Consider the following 25168-nt stretch of genomic DNA (forward strand, 5'->3'; position numbering starts at 1 on the left):
TCACCCATTCAGGATCTTTAAATGCTGTAAACCAAAGCACACAGAGTAAAATGCACTTGACAGATATCTGAAGTATGCAAACAAAGGGGGAAAAGAAATGATTGAGGATGGCCAATACTGCATAGAACTTTGTCCTTTAATCCACAGGCCTCAAAATGCTTATAAAAATTGCATTCAGCCTTATAACGCCTTGAAGACATGTTTTGGTATTATTAGCTTCATTTTGCAGGAAGGGGAAACTGAGACACAGTGCAATTCGGTTACTGGCCCAAGATCACATAGCAAGTCGGTAGCGGGGCTGGGAATAGGAACCAGAGGCCCCAATGACCAATCGCCTTTTCTGATCAGAAGTCCAATCCTCCCTAAAAAGCAGATCTTCAGCTGGAGTAAAGTGGCGTATTGCCATTGAAAGCAACGGAGCAACATCTCTTTATGCCAGCTGAGGTTCTTGCCCACCAGCTACTCAGTTGATTCTTGAAATTGCCTTGGGAGCTCACCCAATGGCATGCAAAGCAAGAGCAAACCAGTTGGCCTCCCTGTGAAACACTGGGCCAGATTCTACTCTCAGCTGTAGAGGAGTAAACCCAGCATCCATGGGCTCTCCATTAGCGTTAGGACCTGAGCAAGTGGAAGAAATTCTGTGAAGACAAGGAATGCTCACACGTGGGTCTTTCCTGCCATGCCAGGGAGAGGCAAACATTGTTAAAAATAGGAAAATGTGACGTAGGGCCGTCTTAGTCTTATTTTAGCAGTAACGCAAGGAACAGGCCTGCATCCTGTAAGACTCTGGCTTAAACAAGTTAGCACAAGTGAAGCAAAGCCTCTGACCTTTACCACAGATAAAACAGTCACTTTAGATTTTGGAGAACTGGGAATAGCTTTCTTAAGAGGAAAGTTGGCATAAAATCAGACTAAGCAACTGCAGGAATACTGAACGGATACTAAACTTGGATGTTTTAGGATAGGCTCGCTGGCAGACGTCTCACCACAAACTTGCTTCAGCAATATGGTAATGATTAAACAGGGATCAATCTGCTAGCCTATCAGGTAAAGGCACCCAGTATTAGGAGGGTGAGGGAAGTTGGATATGGACAGAGGACGTTGGGTGTTTGTATGAATATTCCTGGTGATTCCCAGGCCTATATAAGCAAGAGCCTGCATGAAGAAGTTAGCTAGCCCTCCACTCTTCAATATTTTAGTGTTAGAATCGACCATCTGTCTTTAAGCATTGGGGATCTGGACCATCAAACTCATTTGCCATGCCAGAGACAGGGCTGGTCCTTTGTCTCTTCATCTCTTGACATCAGATCTCCAAGAAAGGGATGTGAATATAGAAATCTGGGAGTGTATGCTATGCAAGGGATAGCCATTAAGATTTCTCTAATACTCTGTCATTGCTATTTGCTGATGTGGTTTGGAGCTTTCTTGTCTCTATTCATGGTAATTAATAAAGCTGGTTAGGTTGTGTTTTGCTCTCTGTGTGAGTGCCTTTGCCATACACCCCGGGGTTCCCTACAAGACATTGAACTAGTCAGTCCTGACTCTGTTGTGTCTGATTCTGGGGCGAGAACCTTAGTACACTCCTCTCCTTAGCTGAGTACCAATTGGCATTCATTATAGGAGAGGATCAGGCCACATCGGGAAACCCCAGACTGCCAGAGAGACTCAGGGGCAGGACCTGAAACTATCCTCATAGCTGATGAGATTTCACATTAACAGCATCCCTTTGACACAGGAAACACGCAGGAGTGCAGATGTAAGGCCTTTCATTCTCCACAGAACTGCACAGGGAGGAAGAGAGGAATGCACACCCCCACCTGGCCTGAGGGCGTGTAAGTGTGAGGTAGGCTACAAGGGATACTGGCCCTTTGCATTCTCACCTCAGGCTCCGACGCTGATGATTTGATATTTGCATTGTAACAGCTAGAGGCTCTGCTCAGGATCCAGGTCTCACGACAGTTAGCACTGTTCAAATATATTGTAAGAGGCAGTCCCGGCCTTCAGCACCTTCCCTTAAAGTCCTGATCCTGCAGAGATCTACACACAGACTTACCAGGACTTGCAGGAATAGTCCTACTGGCTCTGCTGACTCTGCTCGCCTGAGTGAGGCGAAGCACGTGTGTGTGACAGCAGGCTCAGGGCTCACCCCGGTGCCAACCCCACAAAGAGCGATGCATCCTGAGCAACATCATTCGCACGAGCGGGCCCACTGACGGGCCTGGAACCATTCCCCGGGTCCAACTACGTAGGCTCGTTAGTGATTGCAGGATTGGTCCCCAGGCCTGTTAGAATGTCTTTAACAGCAGCAAACACACTCATGGTAGTTCAAAATTTAACAACAGCCAAAAGAAAGGAAGAAATCCAGATTCGTAACAGATGCAGAAGCGGCACATTTGATCCCTGCACTATTTCATACACATTCATGTTTTCAAGCATCAACAAACGTCACGACTTGCAAAATTCCTTGTGAGACACGTTAGCGCACAGACGCACAGGCTCAGCAGCCCCCAAGATGCTCTTCAGGACCCCAGTTCAGGAGAACACTCAAACACGTACTTGACGTTAAACACATGCTTAGATGCCATTGAACTCCAGCATGTACTCAAGTGCTCTCCTGAATCAGGGCCTACAAAGTGGAGCCAGAACTCTCTCTCCCGCCAAGTTAGATTTTTGGGGCAGGGACTGTGTTTCCTGATGTGCGTTTGTACAGCTCTGAGCACAAGGGGGCCTAATGAGGGCACCCGGGGGCTACTGTGATACAAATATTAAACATCGTTGTTATGGCGCCCATCGCCGTGACATCTGAGATGTTAATTAATAACAGAACGTTTCCCCCTCCCTATCAGTACAGAGGGATTTCAAGGAGATATTTGCCAGGTCCACATGTAATTAACCCCTGTGCAGGGGCCTAACACCAGGTCAGGTACGTCTACACTGGAATAAAACACCTGCAGCACGGCCGTGGCTGGCCCATGTCAGCTAAAAATCGCTGCGCAGACATTCAGGATCAGGCTGTAGCCCGAGATCTGGGACCCTGGGAGGGAGGAAAGTCCCAGAGCTCGGGTTCCAGCCTGAGTGTTTGCACAGGTGAGTTAACAATGTCACAGGTGGGGCTGAGACCCATTTCCCTTTAAAAGGCCAGCCACGCTGTGACACCATCTGTGCCCCTACCGCACAGTGGGGCTTTCCTGCTAGCCGTGGTTAGAAACTAACCAGGAGGGCAGGAGCCTAATCTGCTGAAGAGTGGTGCCGTGTTGTTTAAACCCGGCTCGAGAAGGGCACTGGATCTCTCAAACTCAGGGGTCAATCTGTCCTGGGATTCCTCCGCTGCAGACGTGAGGCAGCAGAGCAGGCAGGGCTGGGAAAGTGCTGTCACCTATCAGCTCTGTGTTTTTGGGGAACCAGGGTGCAAAACCCCAACTCTCTCTGGCTCACCTGAATCCACCCACCCCCCAGCCTCTGCTTGAACCAGAAACCGAAAGCAATGAAAAGGCAGCGGGAGACACACCTAAACCACTCCAAACAAGGGTGATACAACTCCCCTAGCCTCATCTCCATCGAAGATGGAACAAGAATTAGCCTAGCTAATGGAGATCCACGCTCCAAAGCAGGGACCGCACTGAACTCTGAGATTGGCAAAGCAGGGGCGCACTGCATGATGGGAGATCTCTGCTCCTGATGTAAATGAACCCACACCTGCACACACCCAGCTCTGCAGTTATCAGACCATTCTAGTAACTGATCTCCAAAACACTGCATCTGCCTGGTTGCATTGGGAGCTCCCTGGAAGGAACACTGCCCATAGCCAGGAACGATCAGCTCCTATTGTCCAGCATAAAGAAAACCACTCTGGGATACTCCCTTGAGTCATAGTCAACCCATAAACAAACCTAGCGTTCTCCCTTGAACCATTGTTTCTTCCCTACAAAAACCCTGACCCAAGTTCAAACTCCTGATTCTGATGCCTGGATCCAAATGCTGCATCAGCTCCACTGGGACTTCCCCTTGTCCTGACTGATCATGCTGGGGGCTCTGCCTGTCTCAAGCACTCCGGACCCTAAGCTGAACAGCCTGTCTCCTGGGAACCTCTGAGCTGCACGGAGAGCTGAGACCCACCCTCCTCCCCCAACACTCTCTCTCTTTTAGTCCAGGCGTAACTTTCTACTTTTGTAATCAAACCTGGGCTAGCTTTCTCCAAAACCCCAACTGTAATTGTGTAGTATTGTAACCCTTTGATTGTTTTTCTTTCCTTGTATGGTATCACTGTTAGTATAAGTTTTATGTACCTGCCAATAAAATAACTCTTATAATCACACTGGTTGCCAGTCTCTCTCTCCAAACTTCATTTACTCCTTTGTGTTCTTGGCTTCCCTCTCTTGCTCTGCAGCAACGCTTCTTTTACCTAAGCCAAAGATCCCCGGAGTGCCCAAAAATCCTGTGGGGTTTGCTCATCAAGGGGGTTACTGCTAGAATAATTGTACAGTGAGAGGGGAAGGCAGCTGAGAAGTGCTGCTCTGCCTAGCCTACGGACTCCAGGGGCATATAAGGGTGGCAGCTGAAAGTGCTGTTTGGACCCAGCCTGCTCAGAAGTGCGCTCTATTCTGGTGCGGTGCAAAGGGGCATATAAGGGTGGCCGCTGAAAATGCTGTGTCACCCAGCCTGCTGAGTTCAGGGGCATATAAGGGATCAGCTGAGAGTGATGATAGCCCGGTCTGCTCAGATGCACTTGGTTAATCTGGGATGTGTGTGGGGGGGGGGGGCGCATTATTTGAATCTGGGCTGGAGGAACCCAGCCCTGAAAACCTTAGGTCCTGCAGGATAGCTCCATTGGGAGGGGACTTGTAGCCATATGAACACACAAGTAACACAAGCAGTACATTAACAGAATCACACACCCCCTTCCAGGAAAGTAACCCTAATAAATGAGCGAACCCCAAGGTGACGGGCAAATCTGGTAACAGTGCGTCGTTCTCATCATCTCACACCCCCCATGAATCTCAGCACAGTGCATCCACAAGAGGCCTTTGCATTCATCTGTGGGAGGACAGATGCCGTGGGAAGCTTGAAAGGGCCTCAGAGAAGGGTCTGTGCAGTAGCAGGTTCGAGAGTGCCTGTCTTCATCCCCATGTCTACTGCTAATGGGAAGAGAGATACTGACGGGGGGGAATTTGCACTCCGTTCATACCTGCTGCAACTGTACCAAATTCAGTGGAGGTCCACTAGGGAGGAGTTTGGCTCAGTAACTCGGAGAAAGAAGTGGCTGGAGATTTAATTGCTCATTCCAGTCCAACATAGGGAGCTGATGACAGTGAAAATAACCAAAGATTCCCCCCCCCCCACATACACACCTCAGAAACGCCTGATTCAGACTCCCTGGGCTTACATGGAGCGACTCCTGATTCACAAAGGTGAGAGACCAGATTTGGCCATGTGGGACGGGTTGACAGCCAGCAGTGACTGGAGAGTGGAAGCCCCAGAGATGGACCCACTGACCCCCACTGGCTCCTGGGGAGCAGATTTCCCCTCCTCCCACGCAGACAGGCTCCCTGCGAATGCAGCTTCTCAAAGGCGACAGCCACACCTCGTTGGGAATTCCACCCCAGCAGCTGGCCAGTGAAAACTGCCGTCCAGCTCTGTGGAGAGGCCAGTCTGCAAAGATCCCCACGTGCGCTGCTTTTGAAGGAAAGGGGGTAAGAGGGAATGTTACAGCTCAAGGCGCAGCTGAATGGTGGAGAGACGCTGACTGCAGTGCTTTCATCTCCAACTTTCCTGGCACAAAAATCCAAAACCTAGAGCGAAGCATCTTCCGGGAGACAAAACGCCCTGCTCCAGCAGGCAGAGATTAATATTTGACAGCCAGGAATCCACCATCTGGACATCAACAGGCAAGCGTGCTCCCCACAGCTTCCTCCTCCACACTGCATTTACAAGCGCACCGACTTCCTTGCACATGCATTGCCTGTCCCCTTCTTGTACATGAGCCTGCTGGTATTTTCAGACAGCCAACAGAGCTGCTCCGTATCACCCAGTCGGAGTTGCAATTTATATTGCAATATCCTGACAGTAAGCCCTGTAGAAGCATGAGTCATCCCCGAGAAGGACGGTCTTTGGTTAAGGTACTGACCAGGGATTCAGGAGATGTGGATTCAATTCCCAACTTTGCCAGAGATTTCCTGGATTACCCTGGGCAAATCCCCCTGTGCCTCAGTTTCCCCATCTATAAAATGGGGCCAATGGTACTTCCCTTCTCCTATCTATTTGATTTGGATTGCATGGTCTCCAGGGCAGGGACTCTGTCAGTACAATGTCCTGCTCTTTGCTGTGGCCTCTTCAGTGCTTTATAATACAAATGATAAAACATCCCCATGAATTATACCTGTTTTACCGAATAGGCAGCTGAAACAGAGTGGTTTAGGTCCGAGACAGTGGCAGAACCAGGGACAGGAGTCACGATTACTAGCTGGCTGGTCTGACCACTAGATAAGACTAGATTCTAATGCCATGAATAATTCCCAGTGTGTTTCATCCTGTATGGTGCTGATTCTGGATATTTTGTGATTAGTGCGGATATTAGTGAGACACGGTATATTTGATTTGCAGATTAATAAGGTTTAATGTGTAAGGTTTTTAATAAATATATTAGTTAGATATAAAGCTTAAAATTAAATATATTATATTTATTAAGTTTGGAGAGTTAAGCAGTTATTTAGAAGGCTCTATATAGGAATGGATTTTTTTAGGGGCTTTGCTAGGGAGTTAGTGGATTTTTTGGTCTAACTGGCAATATTTTTTGTGGAGTTAGGGGTTGATGGAGCTTTTTTTTTTTGTTTAAGTGATGATTATTTATATTTTCTTATAAATAATTTGTATTTAATTATTTTTTTATTATTATATATGCTAATTATTTTCATTGGGTTTTTATTTTTAATTATATTCCATTCTCACCATGATAATTGGGGTTGTCAAAACAACATCTGGTGATAGGAGGGGCAGAGTAAAAGCATGCCCCTTGGCAATGAAACAGTGTACCCCCAGACGTTCAAGGATAACTTGCTCCTACCACCGTTATCTATGTGCAGCTGCAAGCAATACAGTATCTGTATTTTGTCTTATTATGTGCCGTGCTGTGCAGAAACTGAGACATCTATAAAGTTACTCAGTCTCTGTCAACCGGAAGATGTCATGCTACAGGGGTCAGAATAGCCAAGCAAGCACCTGAAACTATGCTAGGTCTGTAGGACAGCGGCTAAGCAACTCGAATTGCACTGAGCCTCCAACACTCCCCTCCTTGGGGGCTGTCAGAACTTAATAGGCCACCACGACGACTCCTTGATACACATTTTTGATTATGGTTTAAGGCACCCCAGCCGGGGTCCGAACGATTAGTGCTTTTTTGCTGGTAGGTTATAGTGCAGAGCAGTATAGGGCCTATGACACACAGAGTCCAACACTGCTGAGTCTGTCCAGCAGCAGCATACACATACATGCGAGTTAATTCACGACAATATGAAACTGTGTCTATTATGTCTGGGCGTCTGCTATCACATCTCTTACGAAACTCAAACCATTCTTTGATGGTTTACTCCACAGCAAGGATCTCGTACAGGTTGATCGGTGTGCATCACCTTCCGCATGGAACCAACTTCCAGCAGCATTTTCTAGGTGATGGCCACAAAAGAGAAGAAATTGCTTATCCTGGTTTTTCCTGGCTTGGATCATTATTATTATGTCTGCTGTTTTGATTCCACAGGAAAACATGTCATTGGGCCCCGTACCAATGGAACTGGGTAATTCATGACACATATTTAAAAGCGTCTAGCATTACATAAACTGGCTTTGGAGCTGCCAAGTCATTTCTCCAGCTAATAAATATTTGTGAGATTGTTTGTGGGAAGAGCAGAAAATGTGTTAATAATACGATCGCATTTCTTCCCAGCTGGGGCTCTGTCACTGACAGACTTACTTCAGCTTTGCACCAGCATAATCAAGATCAGGGTTTGGTCCTGAGAGTCTAAAAGAAGCCAGGGCTACTTATCTATTTATATCTTGCTGGGCTCCACTCTGGGCAGCAGCAGCAGTGACAGTTTTAGCTTTGCACCAATGAATCTCGAACGCACAGTGCAAGTCAGACTCCCTGCCAGCATCTGTTAGAAGCAGGCGTGGGGAGCTGCCCTGTTGAAGTGAAAGAGGTCGGCCCTTGGTGGTGCAGCTCAGTTAAGCTACCAAGGACAGGATAATGAACCCATAGCTGCGTATATACAGCCATCCTGGTTTTCAGCTCTACCGCGCAGACACTTCATGGGATGCGCAACCCAAAGCATTCTGCTCCCATGATTCAGGACCCTGCTACTTGGGTCGCTAGGAGTAGTAATGGGGTCATAGTTTCCTTGTAGGCCTCCAGACACTGGAGGGCGATACGGAGATGATTTGACATTCCATCCAGTGGAGCGCACTGGAGCACGTGAAAGCCGTGACCAGCCTTTGTAAGAAACCTCAGTCCTATTCTCCACCCACAGGCCAGAAGCCATGTCATTGCCCCATCTGCTGTCCCAGAGGGTCTCACGCTGTGGTCCATAGACAGGGAATGCTGGTTGGCCATGTGGTGCTAATAGCCTTTTTATTTCCACCTGCTTCATCACATTGACAAAGACAACGAAAAATAGGCGTTGCCAACTCTCAGTTTTATCATGAGCCTCGCAATTGTTACTGTGTTTCTTTAAGCCCCAGCTGTTTTCGTGCGGGATTCCAGCTCAATTTTCATTTATGAAAAAGATAGTTACTAGCCCTGGTGGCTACAGGGAAAAAAAGCGAGGCTAGGGGAAAAAGGGCAAAGAAAAGAAAAGCCAACGTTTATTATTTAAGATGATCTCATGATTGTGGGATATGGACTCACGACTTCAGGTTATTAAATCTGTTTCCATGTGAGAAATTACTGGGATTGTCTCAGGGAAGTTATTTGATCCCAAGGGGTGTGCGGAGGGTTGGTCTACTAAACATTCTCTCTATTAAGATGGGCTCCATGCTCTGGAAACGTTTGAGGCTCTCTGTCCTATTCCACTGAGACAGAAACGCTAATTAACACCACCCACCCGCCTCTATAATTCGTTGGGGCTCCTGCTACCGTCTCTCTAGGACCATTCTGTGCTACTGAAATCTTTCACCCCCTTGCAACACCTTCCCTAGTCAATGTGCTCAGCTTGTTGGTAGAAGTTTCTGCGGGGAGGGATGTGATCTAAATGCAGATGTTAAAAACTCAAGCTAAGATCTGGGAGCTGAGCTGTGTTTTTCCTGGCATCAGATTCAGATGGCAGGATTCAGCCCAATAGCTTTAACACAACAAGTTCCCTGTGCGTTCTATCCTCCTTTGTATTCAAAACACAGACGGACCGGCAGGGATTGCTTTTTGAGGCCTGATTTTTAATTAAGCTCATGGAGAAGTCACCTGCCTTCAAGTGCAGCTCATTAGAAAGCTGATTCAAAGCCCACTAAAGTCAATGGGAGTCTTTCCACGGGCTTCTCTGGAATTGGATCAGCCTCTAGGCTTCTTAGTCAAAGAGTTTGCGGAGTGAGCCCTGGACTGATGGGCCATGCGTCACCACATGCTTTTCCTTCTCCATTCTTTCCACCCAAATCTTGTTTTGCAGGAACCATGTGTCTTAACACAGGGGCCAGATTCCCGAGTTCAGGAGGATTTGCTTGTGCTCACACACAGTCCACTTCAGAGATCTAGGCCAAGTTTTAAGTGACTTTTGTTTGGGCACCCCACTGGAGATGCCTTGAAATATCACCCCCCTCACCACCACCTTTGAAAAATCAGGTTAGTTAGCGCTTTCTGAACAGCAGGATCCTGATGCTTCTGAGGATGGAGGGCCCCCAAAATGGGGGGGCAGCCAAAAAAAAAAAAAAAAAATCACACCTCACTTTTGAAAGTCTGGGCTTGGCTTCTCATGCCTAGCCTGAGCAAAGGGGGTCTGAATCAGCACAGTTTTAGTCTCCGCTGAAGTCCAATGGCGTTTTTACCCGACGTCTGTGCGAATGCAGCAGGGGCTGGGAGTGTGCAATGCCACCAGCTGAGCATTCTCCGCTCTCGTACACTGGTGGTGATGTTTCATACTCACCTTACACAGAAAAAACTTGTTCTGCTCCCCTAGGGACACCAGCCCCCCAGCAACCTCTGCCCCAGACACAGCAAATTACACCAAACCTCCAGAACTAAGTGCTGGGTGGGGTTAGCTTGGTAAATGGGTATGTGCATAAAAGAGGGCCCTGCACGTTTGGAAGGCAGGCTGGGGGGTGATGGAAGGCTGATGTCATTAGGAGCAGAGTTAAGGTTATGGGGCGTGGTCTTTAGTGTGCTATTGCTGCGGTGGCATGGACTGGATCATGTGGATTAATTTTTCATTTCTTTGCTTTGTCTCATGTCTGGTGTGTGTGTATGTCTATCTTAACTATTGCACAATGAATTTGTGCATGTATCTCACGCACACACACACACAAAATCACTTCCCCTACCACAGAAGGCAGCAGCTGTTTAACTGCACACAGCAACACTACGTCATAGAGGCCAAGAGGAGAAGAAAGCTGTATCCAATTGAAACTGCAGGAGGGGATTCTGGGAGGCAGCAGGGAAGAATCCAGAGTGGCCATGCCAATAGCCCTCCCTTGCAATGTACCCATGGGGCATTTTGACGCCCACTAGGCTTCGTCCCTCAGCTCTCCCAGCCCTCAGAAAGAGGAGCACAGCACCTCCAGCACCCTGCCAGCTGCGGGGTTGATTCCACAGACCCAGAGAAGAGCACCGCCTAATGAATGTCCCACCCCACTTCCGGCAGCACATAGGTTTCCCCTTAGAAGGCTCCTGACTCGCCACTGAGCCCACCTGACACCTCCACAAGCGTGATACTAACGAACCCACCCGATCAAAGGAACATTCTCCCACTCGTGGAAGGTCACAGAGGATCCAGTGTCGTCATCCTCCATTTAAGGTGTGTCATGTTCACTTTCAAGTGAGGGCTGGGCCAACGTGGATAGAGTGAAATGGAGAAAATCCCTTTCCTAAATGGCCTTAGAGGAGAATACCTGATCCGTTCAGTACCGTGGGGATACCTTTGCCTCCCTTCTACTGGAGCACCGAGCCTCTACCGCCACAGTCCTTCCGCTAGAGCAATAATCTTAATCTGCATCTAAACTTCCCCACCGAAAGCTCCATTGAGCACTGCAGAGGATCTGCCAGCAGTCTGTCAGCTACACACAACGGACAGGGCTCATCTTACAAGGTGCTGAAGTGCTTCCAGACTCTCAGCCGCTTTAACTTGCACCCTGCGGCCCCCCGAGGCCATTTCATCAAACTGGGACTTGTCAGAGTGCAAGGGAGCCCCTGGCCACGTCCCCCATACTAGCATGCCAGTCAGCAGGGTGTTGTAGGGCTGCTCTGCCCGGCTGTAGGCCACCCGGGATTCTCCTGCCCCAAGGAGCACTGCCTGGTAGCTGGTTAAGCCAGAAGAGGCACTAAGCGGATGGAGACCCAACTCAGGACTCTGAATACTCACTGACTCCGATATGAGCTGAGGGCAGACAGCCTGGGATACAGCCTTGTGCTCCAGTGGCAAAAACAGGGCATCCAAGGCTCTAGTCCCAGCTGTGATACCCAAACTACTTTGATTCATAGATCCAGGGGCCGGAAGGGATCACTGTGCTCATCTTGTCTGACTCCCTGTATAACACAGGCCAGAGAACTCCCCAAAATAATGCCTGGAGCCGAACTTTTAGGAAAACATCCAGTCTTGATTTAAACATTGCCAGGCCTGAGGAAATCCACCACGAGCCTTGGGAGATGAACCCGGGGAACAATTACCTTCCTCGGTAAAAAAAAATAAAATAAAATTACGCCTGATTTTCCAGTCTGAATGTGCCTTGGAATGCAGCCAAACTGGCTGGGATTGGCCGTATGAGCACCAGAGCGAGTACAGCATCGTTTCTCAACCTGTGGTACCCGAACCCTACAGGCAGGGGGTACCCAGGGAAAAACAGAGCGAAGGGGAGGTGGGCAGCAGCTGCTGACTTCTGGGGAAGCCAGATGGCAGCAGACCGCTTCCCAGCCAGTCCCAGCTCCCAGCTGGGAGGCGTGTGACAGCCCCCGACTTTTGGGGAAGGCAGACCGCAGCTGCCCGCTTTTCGCCCTGTCACAGCTCCCAGGTGGGAGGCGGGTGGTAGCCACCAGCTTCTGGGGGAGGTGGGCAGCAGGCCCCCACTTCCCACCGGGTTGCAGCTCCCAGCTGAGACGTGAGCAGCAGCTGCCGGTTCTTGGGGGAGGCGGGCAGCAGCCGCCCTCTTCCTGTCAAGTCCCAGCTCCGAGCTGGGAGACGGGCAGCAGCCCCCAACTTCTGGGGAAGGCGGGAGGCAGCACCCGCATCCCACCGGGTCCCAGCTGCCAGGTGGGAGCCCGGTGGCAGCCTCCTGCATCTCGTGAGCTGGGCTCGCAGCTGAGTGGCAGCCACCCACACCCTGACTCTGAGCCGAGGGAAAGCCTCCAGCGCCCTGGCCTGAAGATGGGCAGCAGCCGCCCGCCCACATTCCTGGGTCCCAGCCGGCGCGGAAGCCTCCCTCCTCTGCCCCAGCTCGGATTGGGTGGCAGTCGCCCACGTCCCGGGCTGGCAGCCAGATGGCAGGCTCCCTTCCTGGCTCAAAGCCCAGTGCCCAGACAACTTGTCAATTTCACTGCTCTATGACAGCCCCAGATTTTACCAGTTACCCTCCTTCCCTGTCTCTCTCTCACCCCTTCCTCCTCTCAAATCTATGGCAAAAAAATTGGCACAGCACTTTATATTCCCCAGCATTGGCATGCTGCTCAAAGCCTCCTAGCTTTGGCCAACATCACCTCTAACCTAGGTACATACTTGAGTTGTGCACCCCTGGTGTAAAACTGGTAACCCTACCCACACTAGATCTGACATCTGTCATATCACGGCCTTATATACTCAGCCCTTCTTCCAAGATATGGCTCATGTTAGTCTGTTAATATAAAATCCCGTGGAACATGGAGTGTTGGGCACTTATTAACATTTTCAGAAGTTAGGGGGCCCTTGCTTTTTAACAGGTTGAGAAACACTGGAGTACAGCATCACAGATCCTTACTAGTCTGCTTTGCGATCTTGGGGACAAGTCATTTCATTTCTCTGGGCCTCAGTTTACCCTCAGAGAGTGGCAGGGACCCCAACTCAGAATTTAAATTTCCCTCGGAGAAATCCAGTGTGTATGTGCAGGGGGAAGAGCTCGGGGCCCTGCCTTTGATCTCGTTTTAGTTTAATCTTTTGGGATGGGGGCACCCAGAGTCTTGGATAGCTGCATCTTTTCAGATTTTGGACACATCTGATAATAATGTTTACCGCTGTTGCAGTGGTAAACCGAGGAGGGGGGCCAGGACTCCAGGCGCCAGCCTGTGGGGGGGCACTGGGCCGGCCCTTCATGACGGGCAGAGGCAGGGGACCCAGGAGGCTCTGAGGGGCCTCTCAGCGCCTTCCCCCCCTCCTGCGTGTCATGAAGGGCTGGCCCGGCCCCCCTCCCCAGACTGGGGGGCAAAAGTGCCCCGTCCAAGCTGTTGCTGGGCTGCGGGGCTGGAGCTGTAGGTGTGTGGGGGAGAGGTGCACCGGGCTGGCCCTTCATGATGGGTGGGGGGTGCAGGAGCTCAGTGCTTCCCCCCCCGTGCGTGTCGTGAATGGCTGGCCCAGCCCTCCTCCACAGGCTGGGGGGTGAGGCTGCCCCATCCGAGCTGGTGCCGGGCTGTAGCGGGAGAGGCGGGCACCACATGGTGGGTAGGTGCAGGGAGGTGGGGGTGGAGCCAAGCCTGCATTTGCCCCCCCCACACACCCCACGCAGTTACAGACACCCCCTCCCTGGGGCAGCTGGGGGATGGTGCCAGGACCCCTCCTGCCCTGCATGGGGGGGGAGATGCATGAGGCGTGGGGGGTTCAAACGTAGGCTTGGCGGACCCTCGGTACGCCACTGCGCTGTTGTGACATAAGCCCAGCTATACAAATAAAAGGATGGGTCTAAATTAGCTGTTACCACTCAAGAAAGAGATCTTGGCGTCACTGTGGATAGTTCTCTGATAACATCCACTCAGTGCGCAGCGGCAGGCAAAAAAGCTCACAGAATGTTGGGAATCATTAGGAAAGGGATGGAGAAGACAGAAAATATTTTGCCTCTTTATAAATCCATGGCATGCCCACATCTTGACTACTGCACGCAGATCTGATTGCTCCATCTCAAAAAAGATATATTGGAATTGGAAAAGGTACAGAAAAGGGCAACAAAAATGATGAGGGGTAAGGAAAAGCTTCTGTATGGGGAGAGATAAATAAGACTGGTAGTTTTCACCTTGGAAAAGAGGTGACTAAGTTGAGATAGATAGAGGTCTATAAAATCATGACTGGTGTGGAGAAAGTAAATAAGCAAGTGTAATTTACTCCTCCTAACACAAAAACTAGGGGTCACCAAATGAAATTAATAGGCAGCAGGTTTAAAACCAACAAAAGGAAGTATTTATTCAGACAATGCACAGTCAACCTGTGGAACTCCTTGCCAGATGATGCTGTGAAGGCCAAGACTATAACAGGGTTAAAAAAAAAACCTAGTAAATTCATGGGTGACAAGTCCATCAATGGCTACTAGCCAGGATAGGCAGGGATTGCTGTTTGCCAGAGACTGGGAATGGCCAACGGGATGGATCACTTGATGATTCCGTGTTCTGTTCATTCCTTCTGAAGCGCCTGGCACTGGCCACTGTCAGAAAACAGGATACTGGGCTAGATGGACCCAGAATGGCCGTTCTCAAGACAAGTAACATGCAGCATGACTGTAACTGAGAAAGATTAGAGAGGAAAAAATATCCTTCTCCTTCTTTCCCCCGTTTATTTCCTGGAAGCATTTGACAGCTCTGTGCATACAGTCAGAGTCTCTGCTTCTCCTGGAGAGTCCATGCCCCTTTCTCCTCCTAGTAAAGTCGGTAAGATTTCAACCCTTGTAACAGCTCCAACAGCGTCGTTTTTAAGGCTTGCCCTTTCTCTGTCGTGAAGTTGCTCGGTTTCAAAGCTCTCAGTCCCATATACGTGGGAGGATCAAACAAGCAGCCTGCAATTCACACCCCTTCCTACTTGGAGTTTTCAAACCATAGACAGGCTCCTACAGTCCCCCTTGCTGCAATATGACTGCAGGATTGGACCCCGGGATGGTGACATCCCCCTAGAGATCCAGGTTTCTTTAGCTGTTCTGTCAAGGCCAAATCCCCCACCCCAGCAGAACTACCCTTAGGAGGTCACACAGTTTTCCCTTCAATGCCATTCTTAATAATGCCTATTTCTAATATAGCACCTTTCATCAGTAGATCTCAAAGTGCTTCATAATCTTAATGTATTTATCCTCACAACACCCGGGTGAGGTAGGGCAGGGCTGTTATCCTCATTTTACAGATGGGAAAATCCCCATTTTACAGATGGGAAAACAGAGGCAAAGGAAGGCTAAGTGACTTGCCCAAGGACACACAGGAAGTCCATGGCAGAGCAGGGAATTGAAGCCAGGTTTCCCACAGGCTTAGCAAACGTCCTAACCACTGGACCATCCTTCCACTCTGAACCAGGTCTCTGCATTTGTGCACTTGGATAATGTATTTGTGAATTTACAGGGCCTACCAGAGCAAGAACACATGAGCACAATCCTGCGTGCCTCGTTGACACAAGTAAACTTTCCTCACACAAATAGGAGCACTGGGGTCATGGATTAAGAATTACTCACGTGTGAGAGGGTTGCAGGACCGTAGCCTATAACTGTAACCCAGGTTTTCCAAAGAACAGTCTTCAAATGTTTCGGGAAAATAATTCCACGAGTAAGCTGAACTCAGATGATACTGTCGCATTCTATATATGGACATGTGAAACCATATAGCCACTAGCAGTGTGCGCATACACAAACAAGCCACAACAACACTACGCTGCACACACAATTCTCCCCCTGGGGAAAGGATGAGAGAAAGAATGAACCGTATGTGACAGATGTTAGTCACATTGCTTAATGCGCTACTGGAAGGTCCTCAGATACTGTAGTGACGAGAGCAGAAGGAGAACCTATATAGAACAGACTAGCTATAATATCTGCACCATTCCACTGCTTGGTACTGAGTTGATCATCATTTTATTAATAAATATTTTACACCATCTTCCAGCTGAAGATCTCAAAAGCAAGTATTAATTAAAATGCCTAGTTTAATGGGTCCCTGATCCTTGATTGAGACCTCTAGATATTGCTGTAATACAAATGAATATTAACATTACACCTGGATGAGGCAGGTAAGTATTTTATGGATGGTGAAATTGAGGCAGAGGAAAGCTAAGTGACTTACTTAAGGTCACACAGTGAGTCAGTGGCAGAGCTGATTCCCAGGCCCATGTTCAAATTTAGCTCAGTGACTCCCAATGTTAAATTAAATACATTGCTATGATCAATTCCTCCCCTAATTAAAAAGGGACTCAGATTCTGTGTAAATAGAGTCGTCCCATTTGCTGAGATTGGGATCTGGAACCCAACCTGCCTGTTCTCATTTATCTACTTCTAATGGAGGGTAAAAAACCCCACCACAGTCTGTAAGTGGCCCACGATGATGGAAAACATGCTAGCCTATACCAAAAAAAATGGCACTCTTATGCTATTCTCACAGCCCTCATTCCTCGGGATCTTCAAAGGCCCTAAACACAGGATCCTAAAAACAGGACATTCCTAAGTGTCCAGGGTTCTTTAAACGTAACAGCTCATGATTGGCACCTATAAACAGTGTGTGCTCCGGTCATGGGCTCTTGATCACTTCCTAGTCAGTGGTGGCGCGCACAGCCCTGTACGGGATACAGAGCAAGGCTCAGTCCCCGCCTGGAAGAGTTTATGAGCCAGCTGGCCAGACAGACCATGATCTATACTGTAGGAGGCCTTTCCTTCATCTACCGCCGCCCTTATTCAGACTAGACGGGTAGTTTACCAAAGAGGAGTCCAGCTCCCTTTCTGGATCGATCTGCTGCCCCATGGCAGAAGAACATGAACCACTTGGGATCTTTTTTTTTAAATAAACTGTCAGGTTTCTCCCTCCCCCACCAAGGCCCCCCCGATGCTGGCTGTGATTGGCAGAGAGGTGGTACCAAACCCCGCTGCTGGGTGCTTACACAACCCAGATCTGGGGAGAGGAGCTAGGTGATCCTCAGCTCCTCTCGACAGAGATCACAGGCCTCGAGGCCCTGCAGTTTGGCATTAAGTCCCCTCCCCGCACACTACACGCCCCCAGTAAAGCGGACGCCGGAGGAGGGGGCTCCCCTCGGCTCATCTGCAGCTGACCCGGGTGCCCCAGCCAGTGCTGACATCATGCAGGGAGCCAGCGGTGGCGTGAAAGCGAGCAGGAGCCAGCTGCACTGCAGTAAAGGCTGCTGCCCTGCTCTCTCCCGGGGAGCTCGGCTCTGAAACCACGCTGGGAACATCACACTCATGCCAGCGCCAGGCACCAGCCCGCGCCAAGCAGAGCACAGGAGACAGGGAAGCCAAGCGTTCATCCAGGACAGCAACTTACTTTCTCGTCTCCTGGACAGGGAGGGGGTACAGGGCAATCGAACGCATGGCTCCCAGCATCTCAGAGGGGTTCCAGTTTTGTTCAATGGCTTTCAGCACCCCCACGGCACAAACTGTTAGGGCCGGAGGGTCCGCAGAGTGCCGTGGATTGACACCGGCGGAGGAGTTAGCTGGTTATATACAGGCCAACGGGGGTGGGCAGGTGCACACACAATCTTTTGGGGTTCCAGTAGGCCGGGGATTTAAAAAAATAGCAGATCTGGCACCCCGAAGAGTACCGCAGCCAGGGGAAGGGATCTGGGTCCTACCCCAGACCCATTTCCGAGAGCCTCGTGAAATCATCCTGCTTTGCTGGATGTAAATACCGGCTTTCCTCCGTGCAAAGCAGAGCAGGCACTGAGCTCCCCCCCGCCCCCGGCTCGAGTCTCCCTCTTAGTGCAGGGGAGGCAATGACATAATTCACAGCCACTGCCTGCCCAGCACCCGGGCCGCCGGCCGGCCTGAGCCCCACTCCTGACATCGCCGCCGACCCCCGACCCCCGCCCTTTATTTCTTGGGGGGGGGGGGTCCCAATGGACACAGCAGAGCAAAAACAAAAAACCCCAACCCCCCCCAACAAAACACGGCGATGCGCTGCTACCTCCAGTAAACACACGTTTCTCCAAAGCAGAAATCGCAGCCCCCCCCCCCCCCAAAAAGGGCTGATTTGGTGGCTAACCATCAGCGCCCCATAAAGCCCCCCCGCCTCTCCAGTATGCGCCAGGCACCCCCCCGCCCGTGCAATCTGCAGCCCAGCTGCTGCATTGAAGTGCATTGCAACAGGCAGCCCCCCCCCCAAAAAACGTGCGCGTGTGGGGGGGGGGGCTGTCCCCCCCCCCAGCCTTACTCTTGGCAGGAATGCTGGGCTGCCGCCGGGAGCCAGGCTCCGGATGGGCGCTGCTGCTCCTGCTCCCGCCCCCGGCCGGCCGCGGCGCGCCGGGCAGACATGGAACACCCGGCCGGGGAGCCACGGCCCTCGCCCCCGCTGCTGCTGCCGCCGGCTCCGGGCAGCCCGCGGGGTCCGTGTCCCTGCGCAGCGCACACCGCCACGTTCCCCCCGTTCCTGCGGCAAAGAGCAGCCGGCCCCCGGCCCGCCCCCTGCCAGCCGGCAGCCTAACGCAGGCGGCGGGAGGGTGGGGCCGGGCTCGGCTCCCTCCCTTTAACTCTTCGCTCCCCGCGCCGAGAAACCGGTGCGGAGCTGCCCCCAGCCGCTCCCGGCAGGGGAGGGGGTGCGGGCACCGCACCAGGGCGCGGGAGACTTGGAGTCAAATCCCGCCAGGGCCACCGCTGCATGCCTGGGCTGCCAGGCGCTGGGTCTGGGTGGCCCAGCCATCCTAACGCAGCCATCCCGCTCTGCAGGGACCTTCTGACCCCAGCCTGCGGCTTGAGCCCTGTCCACACTGCAAATCATAGCCGGGACCACAGGCTCAGCAGGACTGGGGCTCTGACTCACCCCGCCTAGCTAAGCCCTGGGGGCTTGCTGACCCAGGTCAAGCAGATGTGTGTGGATGATGGGGGGGGGGTTGGGGCTCAAACTGGAGCCTGAGCCCAGGTTTAGAAGGCTGTGTAGACATACCGTTAGCACCCAGTATTTATTTAGGCACATTAGCGATGCAGAGAGGCGCCCAGCATGCTTTTCCAAAGCACCTAGGTGCCCTGCTCCATTCGATTTGACCGAAGTCTCTCTCTGCCTCAGTTCTGCAGCTGTAAAATGGGAATAACGGCACTCTCCTGGCTGATGGGCATGATTTAAATGCGCCCAGCTCTTTCTGAGTGGGGGTCCTTTTGGGAGATCTAGATAGAGAGGCATTGCTTTGCATACCCCAACTCATGGCACATTTGACATGCACTGAAAATTGATCAGAGAGGATAAGACCCCCACTAAACTTTTTTTTTAAAATCAGCTTTATAGGAATGCAACCACGTTAGAGGCAGGCTTGGTTAGTGATTAGAGCAGAGGACTGGGATTCGATCCCCAATGCTAATGGTTGGCGTGGGGAAATTTGCCCGTTTTCTAGTGCACTACTCACACGTGTGTGTGTGTGGAAGCGGAGTGGGGATTTGACTGAGGGTGCATGTGATATATGATGAAGCTTATGCCACATGGCAGGGGCTCCAGCAGAATGAAGGGCCCTACGACCATCAGGACATCTAGTTAGCTGACACTTATTAACAGCATGCGCCATTTACTGATGGCAGCTGCATTGACAAAGTGAGTCATCACGGCAGACCCCAGGCGTGGAGGTTGGCTGTGCATATTACTTGGCCAGTTTAGAACCTGTTCAGCAGAGACCAAAACGTGATGTGGAAGGTCAAATCCTGGCAGTCACACGATCGGACCAGCAACAAGGAAATCATTCCAGAGGGCTTTAGCCGACCACTTGTTGCGTCATAGGGTGGCTGCTGACAGATTGTGACCTGGCAATTGAGACCACAAAAGATGTCTCAGCTCCGCTAAATCAAAACAGATTTTCCCACAAGCCCCTGAAAAGCACATGGACGAAGAACCAACTCCCTGCCAGATTTCAGGTTTCTTCCATTTGATGTGGTGCTTGTACTTAAAAGAGTCACAACTTTCTTTTTTGTTTTTGTTTTTTAAATTTATAAATAATGGTATAAGTGGTTCTCCCATCACCCCTTCCCCCCACCCACAAAGATGGCTGAATTATTTTTAAATCAGGGGAAAAAAATCATCCAGTGATAGAGACCCAAGTAGAAAATCTGGGCCTAACCTATTTGAAAAGAGCTATAATGAGCTAATTAAAGGGGCTTTAGAATGGAAACTCTTGAGTAACCTTACCAATAGGTGTTGCAGCATGCTCCACCCCTAGTGCCAGTAGGAGCACATGAACTCTGTGCAGAGAAGGTATACACCATGCAACCACCATTTGTGCATATACTGCTTATTAGATCCTGGTAGGTTCACAAATAGTCGGTTTTCAATGTAACAATTCAGTAGTTTTCTCCACCTGCTGCTTCTGCCGCCACCTCTGTCAGTGAGTGCAACCTCCTGTGCTGATAAAACCTCTCATTTATTAATAATAATACTACGTATATTAATACAGCTCCTTCTAGGAGCTTTAAACTCCTTCACAGAATTACAGTAGACATAATATTAGCCTGGTGTTATATGGCACCTTTCGTCCTTAGCTTTTGATGTGCCATACAAAGCTATTATTATCCATGTTTTAGATAAGGCAACTAAGGAATAGAGCCTTCGGTCTTCCGATTCCCAAACCCAATATACTGGCTCAATTCCACCTCACCCCCCAGCGGTAGGCACCTCACTGGGGCATTCACAGGAGCTTCCCTAAAGGCAACCAGGTGAAATTCTATGGGCTGCGCTATACAGGAGAGGAGGCTAGATGAGCTAACGGTCCCTGCTAGTCTTAGCATCTATGAACGGAGAAATGAACACAGCAAGGTTCCACGACCGGTTAGGGCTGGAAGCGAAGAACACCATGACCCATGAAGAGAGAGGAATTGTTTTCTCTCTACAGGACTTTGGCCAGGGCTTTAGGACAGACGTCACTACCTTTATGAGAAAGGCCATGGGAACCTGAGGGCTAAATCAACTGGTTTTGTGGTCAGACTGTGGAAGGGGAGACTTATGTCCAGAAGCCAACAGATTGTCTTTTCCATATTATCCTCTGGCTTAAAGCGGGGAATGACAGATTCATGGAAGCCGCGGGAGTTGGGTCTACAGGGCTGGGCTACCCAGGTAACGCTGATCTCATCTTGTCTCCGATCTAGCACACGCAGTCCAAGCCTCTTTGTGCTCCCTTCCTAGGCCCCCCTCCCTTCTCCCATCATAGCCCAAATAAGATGCAGGCCACACTGCCATTGGTTCCCCCACAGCAGGCGTGTCCTCCTACCCACAATCAGAAGGTGTTAATGCCACAGTGTGAGAGTTAAGGTTCTTCCAGTCTATTTTAACCAGAGTAAAATTGGTCTAGTAGCTAATACTTAGTCCTGCCTCAGTGCAGGGGGCTGGACTAGACGACCACTCGAGGTCTCTCCCAATCCTGCACTTCCATGATTCTATAAAGGGACGCTTGTGAAAAGTTTTGACGTGCGCTTGAGCGTGTTTCTGAAAATGATCAACTTGATTCCCCTGACTCTGACACCTTGTAGGACAATTTTAAGAATCAGACACTGGCTACTGCCAAAGATGTCTTTGGCACAACAAAGAAAAACAACCGGACTGGTTCACAGCAGCTGAACATGTGCTGTTCCCACTTATAGAGAAGAAAAAGCAAGCTCGCCTAACTTTAACTTTAATAAGTTCAAAGAGGCTAATGCTGCAGTCCAGAAAGTCACTAGAGAATGTGCCCAGAGGTACTGGCAAGACCTGTGCAGAGTTTGAAAGAAGGGACCTTCATGGTACCTGTGATGGAATCAAAGAGGCACTTGGTCCAATTCGTAAAAAGACGGCAAACCTGAAAGCGAAAGATGATACCCTCCTGATTGACCGGCAAGAACAACTTGACTGATGGACTAAGCATTACAAAGAACTCTACTCAAAGGATGCCATTATCTGTGACACTGCCATTCCTCAGCTTCCAACGCTGCAGGAGCTGGACCAAATAGCTTTCTCTACATGAGTATCCAAGAGATTGCGCCTAGGAAAGCAGCAGGCAATGATCAGATACCTCCAGAGCTCCTCAAGGCAGGAGGGAGAAGGCTTGTGAACAACATCCATGCACTTCTCAGTGCCTGCTGGGAAAAAAGCCACGTACCTCCGGATCTGAAAGATGCAAACATAACGATCTTATACAAAAATAAAGGGGACGGAGCAGACTGCAACGACTACCAAGGGATATCTCTGCTCAGCATGGTCAGCAACATGCTTGCAAGGGTCTCGCTGAAACTCCTCCAAGTCGTTGCTGAGCGAGTTTACCCTGAGAGCCAGGGCAGGTTCAGAGCTGGACGCTCCACGACCGACCTGTGCTTCATAGTGCCCTTGTTGCAAGAAAAAAAAAAGCCGTGAACAGGCACCTCTCTGTGTAGCATTTGCTGACCTTCAAAAGGCCGTCGGCATGGTTCGCAGGAATGGCACATACCAGATCCTGTGGAAACCTGGCTGTCCGCAAAAAGTGCACTCCCTGTTTAAGGAGTTCCAGGAGGGAATGAAGGCAGCTATCCAGTATGGAAACGAAACATCGTCTGAGTTTAGCATTGATACTGGCATGGGCGCCGGGTAATGTAGGCGGGGGAAGGCTTAGGCTTCCCAAAGAGCCAGGTGGGGCCCCGCCCCCTCTTGCTGCCTCTGCAGCAGAAGCTTCCTGGGTGCTGTTGGAGCTGCCTGGGTGCTGCTCCGGGGTGGCTGGGGCCGCCGGCGGGCCCTGGGGCTGCACGTGGCTGCCTCTCCGGGGTGGCTAGGGCCACGTGTGGCTTGGGCCATCTGGCTGGTGCTGGGACTCCTGGGAAGCTGGGGTGCCGGGGCGTCACTGTTGGGACTCAGGGTGGCCCAGCTCTGTGGCAGGGTGGGGTGGGGCTCCTCCGATTGCAGTGGGGGAGCTCCATGGTGGTGAAGGAGAGGGGGAGGGGCGTGGTCTCAGGCGGAAGGGGGGAAGCCACAGGCTAGGGTCTCCTAATGGGTGGTTCACCCAGCACCCATGGATACTGGCACGAAGCAAGGCTATGTCTTAGCACCTACCGGTTTTGGCATCTTCTTCTCTATCCGTAAGTACGCTTTCAGAAAGGATGAATCTGGCGTACTCATTGAATCGAGGATGTTTAACATCAGGCGATTTCAGAGCAAAAAGGCATGACACCCAGCTCACTATTCGGGATCTGCTCTTCGCAGATGATGTTGTGTTCGTCACTAATTCACCCAATGAATTGCAGAGCACGATGAATAAGTTCTCTGATGCATGTATCAAGTTTGGCATCAAGTTGTCATGTCACAGGGCACCAACCTCTCACTTAAAATCTATGCTCAGAGCTTCATTATTGACAATGTGGATCACTTCTGCTGTCTTGGCTTAACTTTAACCAGCTCACTTAGCCTTGATACGGAACTTGATTTGAGAATCAGCAAAGCCTCTGTCACCTTTGGCAAACTTACCTCACATGTCTGGAACAACAAGCTGCTAACTCTGAATACGAAGGTGTCCATTTATCAGGCTTGTGTCCTCAGTTCCCTCTTTTACAGCTGTGAAAGCTGGGTCAGGTACTCCAAGCAGGAGCAGAGACTGAACAGCTCCACCTTCACTGTCTCAGAAAAGTTCTCAGTGTGACTTGGGACCAATGGATCACTAACAGCGAGATCCTTGAGAGAACCGGCCTACGGTCTATGCAGACTATGCTGGCTGCTCACAGGCCTGGCTGGCTGGGACACGTGGAGCGCATGTCTCAAGATCGTTTGCTGAAGGCTGTGCTCTATGGCCAACTCAAGAACTACCCGTGATGCAGAAAGCCAAAGCCCCGATTTAGTGAGAAGGTCAAGCAAGGTCTCAAGAAATTCAGCATTTCCATTAACAACGGGGTGAGCCCTGCCCGCGACTGCTCAGTCAGGAGAAGCCGGGTCAAGGCTGGTGCCATCGTCGTGGAGAGTCATCATACAAATTGGGTGTGTAGACCAGGCCTTATTGTAAATGATAATTAGACCCCTGGGTGTCCAGCAACAGGGTAATAAAAGAACTGTATATCCACTGCACAGCTCATGTCTAGTTGGCAGCCGGTCACATGCGGAGTGCCCCAGGGGTCGGTGCTGGGGCCGGTTTTGTTCAACATCTTCATTAATGATTTGGAGGATGGGGTAGATTGCACCCTCAGCAAGTTTGCAGATGACACTAAGCTGGGGGGAGTGGTAGATACCCTGGAAAGTAGCGATAGGATACAAAGTGACCTAGACAAACTGGAGGATTGGGCCAAAAGAAATCTGATGAGGTTCAACAAGGACAAGTGCAGAGTCCTGCACTTAGGACGGAAGAATCCCAGGCACAGCTACAGACGGGGGACTGACGGGCTAGGCAGCAGTTCTGCAGAAAAGGACCTGGGCGTAACAGTGGATAAGAAGCTGGATATGAGCCAGCAGTGTGCATTGGTTGCCAAGAAGGCTAATAGCATATTGGGCTGCATTAGTAGGAGCATTGCCAGCAGATCGCGGGAAGTGATTATTCCCCTCTATTCGGCATTGGTGAGGCCGCATTTGGAGTATTGTGTCCAGTTTTGGGCCCCCCACTACAAAAAGAATGTGGACAAGTTGGAGAGAGTCCAGCAGAAGGCAAGAAAATTGATTAGGGGTCTGAAGCACAAGATGTATGAGGAGAGGCTGAGGGAACTAGGCTTGTTTAGTCTGCAAAAGAGAAGAATGAGGGGGGATTTGATAGCAGCCTTTAACTACCTGAAAGGGGGTTCCAGGGAGGATGGGGCTAGGCAGTTCTCAGTGGTGGCAGATGACAGAACAAGGAGCAACGGTCTCAAGTTGCAGTGGGGGAGGTCTAGGTTGGACATTAGGACAAAGTTTTTCACTAGGAGGGTGGTGAAGCACTGGAATGGGTTACCTAGGGAGGTGGTGGAATCT

The 25168-nt window shown here is 50.5% G+C and overlaps 1 protein-coding gene across 2 annotated transcripts in view; it reads right to left on the reverse strand.

Moving 5' to 3' along the window:
• The window catches only part of LZTS3 (leucine zipper tumor suppressor family member 3), a 105302-nt gene extending 86656 nt beyond the window's left edge, over nucleotides 1–18646 (reverse strand). For both annotated transcript variants that reach the window (XM_067533625.1, XM_067533622.1), the window contains exon 1: nucleotides 18485–18646. The gene's annotated coding sequence lies outside the window, so the exon portion shown is untranslated. The remainder of the gene's footprint in view (nucleotides 1–18484) is intronic.
• Nucleotides 18647–25168: the final 6522 nt, after the last annotated feature.

The sequence above is a fragment of the Emydura macquarii genome, unplaced genomic scaffold (assembly GCF_026122565.2).
Source record: "Emydura macquarii macquarii isolate MOO-44397 ecotype Brisbane River unplaced genomic scaffold, CSIRO-AGI_Emac_v2 contig_3345, whole genome shotgun sequence".
NCBI classification, from domain to species: domain Eukaryota; kingdom Metazoa; phylum Chordata; order Testudines; family Chelidae; genus Emydura; species Emydura macquarii.